The 8,467-nt window shown below is 33.9% G+C and overlaps 1 long non-coding RNA gene across 1 annotated transcript; it reads left to right on the top strand.

Moving 5' to 3' along the window:
- The first annotated feature begins 248 nt into the window (after nucleotides 1-248).
- LOC110129656 (uncharacterized) lies at nucleotides 249-2,936 on the top strand. The gene is made up of 3 exons (XR_002311572.2): nucleotides 249-293; nucleotides 403-499; nucleotides 2,587-2,936. It is a non-coding gene; the product is annotated as an uncharacterized lncRNA (long non-coding RNA).
- Nucleotides 2,937-8,467: the final 5,531 nt, after the last annotated feature.

The following is an 8,467-nucleotide window of genomic DNA, read 5'->3' as shown; positions in this document are numbered from 1 at the left end:
TGTGCCCAGCACTGCACAGTATGTCAGCAGAGGAAGTAGTTTTGTTATATTGTAGTATTAATATGCTCCTTAATTTGAAAGTGGAACAACAATAAATGTTTTTAGGTGGTAATTACCATAATTGTGGGGTGTGAGTGTGGGCATGTAAAGTGTTCCTGTAATTTAATCATGCTGTTCTGGAACACCTCATAAATGTATTTCTTGAATCAGAATTCGATGATTATGACTCATAGATTGCATCTGCACAGGAAAATTGAAGTCTAAAATAGAATAACCACTCAAAAATTCATAAGGTCATTGATATTTTCAGAGAATGTATTATATTCCTATATTATTCAGATCTTCTGATATTTTTATTGTTCAGTCTCATATGATTGTTTTTCTTTCTATTGCTTCAAAAAGTCAGCATAGATCTGAATTACATAAAATGATAAACTGGAATCGGTATCATGGAGATCATTAATGGATATGAGAAGATAACAGAACACAACAAAGGCAGGTAGGGAGCCAAAGAGAATTTAGCCATTCCAGAAGAAACAGTGTCATGGGTGACATCTGTCTTCCTTTCTGATCCAGTTGAAGTGAATTAATCTAGAATATGATTTATTAGACTCCAAATCATACCTTCTGGAGAGTGGAGTTTTATATACATATACATATATATATATATATATATATGTAAACATATTTCATTACTTTTACTAAAGGCTGAATTCAGATGTGTCTTTTATGGAATGTATTAATTCAATAACATTTTATTTTTAATTTGCTATATCATAAGTATCACACAAAAACATGCAGATACAGAAAAGAATTAAGACATGCTCCCTAGCCTCAAAATTGACTTGAAAACTGATGAACACTCATTGATTCTTTAAACTAATAAATATTAGGTAGTAAATACATTCTGGGAAACACAGATGTTATTGATGCCATGATAGGTAGGTGTGGTGAGCAGAATAATGCCCACATAAAGATGTTTATGTCATAATCAACAAAATCTGTGAATATGTTACCTTATGTAGCAAGAGTGACTTTGATGTATTTCACTAAGTATGTTAAATTGGGCAGATTATTCTGGAGGGATATAGGTGGGATGACTGTAATCATGTAAAAATCTTAAAAGTGAAAAAAGAGGCCAGAGTCAGAGATTGGCTGATGCTATGCTACTGACTTTGAAGACAGAAGCAGCCATGAATGAACACAAGTAGCCTCTAAAAGTTGAAGAGGCAAGGAAATGGAGGGTCCCCTATAACCTCCAAGAGGAGTGCAGCCCTTCTGACACATTTATTTTAGCCCTATAGCACTCATTTCAGACTTCTAACCTCTAAAATTATCATAGAATAAATTTGTGTAGATTTAAGTCACCAAATTGGTGAATATTTGTTACAGCAGGAATCGGAAACTAATGAAGCGATAGTAGTAAAGGCAAATATACAAACCCATAAGAAAAGAGAGCTATAAAAAAATCACATAGTTCAATAAATTAAAATACTGAGAGTTCTTAATAAGCAGTTTTGAGTCATAGTAGTTTAGCTTTCAGAGTGAGAATAGGTCATGTTTTATCTGAGTCCTGAAGAATGTCTGAATTCATAGATTAAAAACAACAGAAAAATCATCTTGGGTAAGGGAAAGAACATCTGAAAATTAGCAATGGTGTAAGAAAATACCATAGCATCAAAAGAAGACAGAAAATTTACTGTAAAATTTAGTGTACGATAAGGAAGGGTATGGTGAGTAAAGAAAGGAAAATCACACTCTTTGACTGCAGGAGGCACACTCACAGGTAGCTTATGTGAATGTCTGTACATTGCACACCCTACAGAGATGACACCGTGTGTGTGGCCCACCAGTGGGGCACTGAGGATGCTGTGTTAAATGGGCTGATGAAGGTTTGTGCCTGGCTAAGAAGGGCAGCGAATGCTATTACAAATGATGTGGATCTATCCTATTCTCAGTAGGGTTCTTCCTATAAGCTAATTTTAGGAAAAGAAGTGTCATTAGGAAATGGCAACCCACTCCTGTACTCTTGCCTGGAAAATAACATGGACGGAGGGACCTTGTAGGTTTCAGTCCATGGGGTCACAAGGAGTCGGACATGACTGAGCAACTTCACTTTCTTTCTTTCTAGCTGATCTAAATTTACAAATATAACACAGGAGTATGAAGGATATACTGGAAAGTTCTAAGAATAAAGGTCCAAGCTGTAATTTTATGTAATAATATACATCTAAACCAACATAATTAAATAATCTAGGTGCACATGGGGAGTGCCACAGATAGTTTGGAAGATTCTACTCCATGATTTTTGAGTTTAGTTTCTTTATGATATAAACCTGTTCGGGTCCTAGTTAATGAAACATTAAGACAATAAGTGGGATGGTTTCATATCTCAAAACACTTCTTGTGTGTGATTTATTTTGTTTCAGTTCTCTTTTTTGATTCATATGGGAATAAAACATCATCAAAATTAAACCAGCAACTGTTTTGCTATGATTTTTATTTGCACTTTGTACTCAGAGTATAGGTTATTTCAAACTGTCAAATACTTCACTGATTCTTTATATTCTTTCTTTTAATTTACAGTTTTCATTTTTGACCTGCATTGGAATAACTGCTAGTTGCCTGCTGGGAGATGACACAATTTATGGATTAAGCGCCAGCTAATGTCTCAGGGATTCAAAGATTTTCTTTTGCCCAGATCAGTTAACTCTTCATCTTTTTTCCTTGATCTTAAAAATAAAAACAGAAGTACTAACCTTTGTACCCTTTACAGAAATATTCAACTCTCTGACAAGTATGTAGTGATAGAAAGAAGAATGTTCCAACATAATTGAATTTAATGTCATTTTCAGATTATGGGATCATGAAGATTTTAAAGAAAAAAATTATTCATTTTTAATTGAATAGGCTAAAGAACAAGGAGGAAAACCTTAGCAGTCAATGCGGATTATCATTTAATTTTGGCATTCATGTAGTGGCAGTTTTCTTCAATATAAAAAAGAAGTAAAGATGATGCCAAAATATATTAAAATTACCATGTTTTGCAAGAGCCTGAAAATACTTTTCTATTCTATTTTGTATTCATCTGATCCTTACTACAATACAGTATACAATTAATAACTCTTCAAAAGTAAGAATATTGACATATCAAAACTAATAAGAGAAATTGTGGAACATAGGCTTAGTCTAAAAAAGAATCACTGATCTAGTATTTCCCAAAGCATTTTTCATAGAGTATTCAAAGATGTTTAATGAAAAATGAAGCTCATAGTGAAATAAGACTGAGAAGTACTGAGTATAATAAAGTTAAACAAGCTTCTTCATTCTAAATCTTCACAGAGTCATTAATAGGTTAATTAACATGCATTCAATAATGAGCATGTTTTGTGGCAGTGACTGAATTCATTTGACCACAGACCTTTGTTTTTTCCCTACCCAGCATTTACAAAACCATTGTTCCATGGAATAATATGCACTGAAAAGTGCTGCCCTAGAGAAGATCAAGCAATATTTCAAAAAACATTTATAACGAATGATGAGGTCAGTTATTAGTGGGTTATTGCTTATGTCTCCAAGGATTCAGAAGAGTACATGAAAGCCAATTAAGCAAGAGATATTTAAGTCAGATGAATAGAAAAATGTCTCATAGGAGAGCTGGACTGTTCAAATGTGCGAGCTTGTAGATAAACATGATTTATTGCACTAAGAGCAAGAAAGAATGAAACACAATGTGCAAACGATCTCTACTTTTGTTTATGTAGTGATAATGCAACTATCAATATTTGAAAAGTTGTTGAATCCAATAGATTATAAATATAATAAATTCCCATTGGAATAGGAGAACATTCACAATACAAAATAAATTATCAAATAATATCTGTTTTCAGGATCTTGAAGGTAAGTATGATACAACATTCTTAAAGAATGGGTGGGCACATATGCCCATTCTTTGAGAATGTTGTGTCATACTTACCTACCAATTTCTGAAAAAGATATAGATAGAGGTTTCATTGAAAGTAATAAAATTGAAAAACTCAAGGAGCAAATATGAGATGGCAAAGTAGGTGGAATCAAAATGATGAGGATTGTAATAGAAGGTCAAACTAGATGGAAGGTCCCTTCAGTAGTTTTCTTTCCTTGGGTGAATTTAAAAGAAACCAAAATGGACAAATTATGATGTCTTTGATTGAGAAGATAAAAAAGGTAGAGCTTTATTTTTTATAGAACTATTTTAGAAGTCAGTGAACATAGTGCTTCAATCTAAAGATGAAGAAGTAAATGGAATTTTTGACAGCTAACAGAGTTCAAGAATTCAGCTGTCCATGGAAACCTAATGGCTGAGTTTTAGAAGATATGGGGAAAAATCTTTCTTCTGTCCATCTTCAAAACTATTTAATGAAGCCACCATTCCGAATATATATAATCAAGGATATATTGTCCCTTTGTATTTAGTTTTATTAGTGGATTTGGCTCAGGTTGTGATTGGTCAATACATTCCCTTCAGAGATAAGGATAGAGTAACTTCTCTTTTTTAAAAATTTTTCCCCCTTTTTTTGAACTTGATATTTGCTATTTAGGAGAATGTTTAAATGAAGAGATGATAGAATGAGGACTAGGGTAATTTTATGTTTAGAAGAAAGAGAAACTGTTTAACTTAAATCTGCTTATGAGTGTGAACATGTATTACATTTTATTTTTTTACAAGAATTGGGCTGCAAATTCTAAGAAGAAAAAGAGGCAGAAAATATGTGATGTGAACATGATTAATTAATTGAAAAATCTCAATGAAATTATGATTATCACAAAAGGAAAAGAAATGAACATTATTATATTACCAAAAAATAGAGACAAAAACTGATTTTAAAAAAAAAAAATTTAAATGTTTTTCAAAATCATTTAGTATGCTGAGGAAGCTGTTGAAATAGTTGAGGGGATTATATAACTATATACTTTTGTTTAAAGAATGGCAAAAGAAGTAGAGTATCATTGTCGATATGTTTACAGTAAAGAGTCCATTTAAAAGCAAGCATTTACTTACTAAAGACCTAAGTCAAGGGTCAACTACTATATGAAATCTTTTAGTCTCAGTTCTCCTCTGCCTAAAGCATTCCTCACCCTAAAGCAGAATGAACCACTCTCCTCTAGGATTTCTATACTTTTGGCATTGAAAACATTTGACTTTCAATCATGCGTTCAGAAGATATGCATTTGTGTGAGGGCTACCATTTCTCACGTACACTGTTATGCAGAGACAATGCAAAGCTCAGAAAATCATAGATGGCTGTACTCGAAAAGCCCGTATTATTATCTCAACTGCTTTTTATCCCCTGAGAACATTAATTTTCTTTGATTGAAAAATGTAGAAAATAATATCATACCATAGAATTATTATAAAAATTATATAAATGAATATGAATGGCACTTAGTCTAGCCCATAGGAGGAGCTCGGCAATGTTTTCTTTTCATGCAGTTTAGAAACATTCCATGTACCAAAATCCTTGTTATATTATGATGTATCTATTTCCAAACATTTATTACTTTTCATTTTGTTTGTATGAACTAACTCCAGGTTAGCTGAAACTCAATATCTATGATTGAAAGAGTAAGGCAGGTAAATAGGAAGTAAGGTAGGCAATGAGGGAAGGAACGATACATGAAATAAGACCACAGCAGAGGAAAGCAAAAGTACTTCAGCGAGGTAGCGTGTTTCCCAGAGAGAATTTGACAAACATCAATGTGCAAAATATGCATGAGTGCATTCTAAGGCGCATCAGTTGTGTCTGACTCTTTGTGACTCTATGAACCATAGCCCACCAGAATTCTCCAGGCAAGAATACTGAAGTGGATTGCCATGCCCTCCTTTAGAAGATTTTCCCAACCCAGGATTAGACTCCTATCTCTCCTGTTTACTGCATTGGCGGGCAGGTTCTTTACCACTAGCGCCATCCAGGAAATCACTGAAACAGGAGGCACAAATGCCCAACTGCTTCACCATTTTTGTTCTTCCAGGGTTAATAAGGTGATGATTTCTGTCTCTGCTCTTTTTTTTTTTTTTTTTCCATTTTAAAAGGCCAGGTAAATGCTTTTACTCTTAGATCTTACCTATTTTTCTTCTATTTAGGTTGCCAATTGTCTCTAAAATATTTTTGCTCTTGTTCTTTCAGAGAGCAGTTGATCTTACATAAACCCAGGTCATTTTCATTTTGTCACTGAGAATTTTTGCAACGAGCTTTGAAAAAGAGAACCAAAAACTGACTCAAGGATGAAAATGAAGTCAGAAAGAGTTGCCAAAAAGGACAATTAGGTGCTATTTTTGAATAATACAGTAAGAAAGATCAATTGATTCCTTTTTTTCTTTTTTTAATAAACTTTAAGCTTTTATGAGGGATATCCACAGGGAAGAATCTGTATGATGCTAAGCACTTAACTAGAACCTTTGCATATACACTGTTCATTTCATTTACTTGTTATGACAAATCTTTGAGGTACACTTTACATTCCACAGTTTTATAAACAAGAAACTAAACCTTAAGGAAGTCATATAACTAAAGATTACAGTTCAAGGATTATTAATATAAAATTTATTTGCATTATTCTTAATTCTCATTCTTGATGAGTTAATCTTTACTTACTTTGTTGTCCTTTGCCTTTTTTCTGAGATTTCTTGCTAGCAATGAAGAAAATCCAACCCTAGTATACAATAAGAATTAAATTTTAAATCAGACCATGCCTCTCTTCAACTCTAAAAAAGTTCCATATCTTAAGACAAAAATCTAAACTCATTTACCTTTAAAAAGATGTTTGTCATGTTGGCTCCAGCTTTCTATTTAGCTTTATCTCTAATCACTTCACAATTGTTACTTTGCATTTGAGAGATGCTAAAATGTTACTGAAATCCCAAAGCATACTTTTTTACATGAGATTCCCTCTGCCTGGAATGCCTTCTCCAAATGTGTCTGCTTATTCAATAATTCAGGCACACCCTGACTTTAAAACTCCTATATCCTACATGATAGCTGTCTTAACATTACTAGGCAACCCAAAGAAGCCATGCTTTTTTGCAGCCCAAAGCATGACTTCTGCACTCATGCTATTCTGTCAACACCTTCATAAAAGCAATCATATTAGCAATTGACAACAATCTTAATTCATAAAAATAGCTAGATTTAGTTGAGTCCTGACATGGAACTTTTCTTAAATTGCTTCAGTTAATCTTCACAGCAGTCTAGCACTGAAGGCATTACTTTCACAATATCAGCCAGTCAGTAAGTGGCAAACTGGGAATAAAAAACCAGGTTTTTTTTTTTTTATGATATTCAAAACCTTTGGTGCTCATTTCTCACTATGAAGAAGACATTTTAATACATTAAAAGAGCATTATTCTGAATATCCTAATGATTCAGCAACTATATAGCATAAATATACACATATGTATATATGTGCATGTTTCCCAGTGGTAAAGAATCTGCCTGTCAATGCAAGAGACACAGGAGACTCAGATTCAACCCCTGGGTAAGGAAAATCCCCTGAAAGGAAATGGCAACCCACTCCAGTACTCTTGCCTGGAAAAATCCCATGGTCAGAGGAGTCTAGGGAGCTACATGGGGTCACAAGGAGCTGGATACGACTGAGCAGCTGAACATGCACATACATGTATTCATACATACATAAATTATTTTAAAGGTAGACAAATGCTACAGCTTGTGGATGAAGTAATATTTTAAAGTGTGAATGTTTTAATCATTAAGACAGAAAAAATATTTAAATAAAAAATGATAGGGGGCTTCTGGTTGCAACTTCAACATGTAAAGGCCTTAGAAGTCTTTACTCTCATCTTTACAATAAGAAAAAAAAAACAAAAAACTAAAGCTGTTAAGTTTTTGTGGACCTAGCAGAGAATTTAGCTTGCAGGGCAAACCTCTCCCTAATATCAGGAGAGTTGGCCATGTGCAGAGGGTCACAGCCAAGATCTGCTTACTTGGAGCAGAAGCCTCCAGAGTCAAAAATAAGTATAAGCACTTCAATGGTAAATGTGACAAATTCCTGAGGCTAATGTAGACAAGTATGAAAGTGAGAAACTCTTAGGGACTGTAGTTAGGAGGACTTCCAATATTAGTGACCATTAGTACCAGAACCCCAATAGGTTTCAATGCTAAAGAAGAAGGAAAAAAATACCTTCATGATGCTAGGAAGTAGAGTGGAAAAGTAATCATTACGAAATATGCCTTGAGCTTTCTCCATAGTCCATGTTCTCTGATATTGTCTTATCCACAGGAGGAAGAGCATTCTTCCCACTCTATTCTCCTCTAGAGTTTTACCTCAAAGAGATGAGAAAAACAGTCATTAAAGTTCAGGTATCTTTATGGAAATAAACTGGGAATTCTGTAGTTAACAAGGGATCTGGGAGAATGGGGTGAAGGTGAGGGGAATACTCTACCACTAGGGAAGCACTTGTGAAGATCAC

The sequence above is a fragment of the Odocoileus virginianus genome, chromosome 28 (assembly GCF_023699985.2).
Source record: "Odocoileus virginianus isolate 20LAN1187 ecotype Illinois chromosome 28, Ovbor_1.2, whole genome shotgun sequence".
In the NCBI taxonomy this organism is placed as follows: Eukaryota; Metazoa; Chordata; class Mammalia; order Artiodactyla; family Cervidae; genus Odocoileus; species Odocoileus virginianus.
The sequence above is the reverse complement of the archived record's forward strand: the minus strand, read 5'-3'. Positions and strand labels throughout refer to the sequence as shown.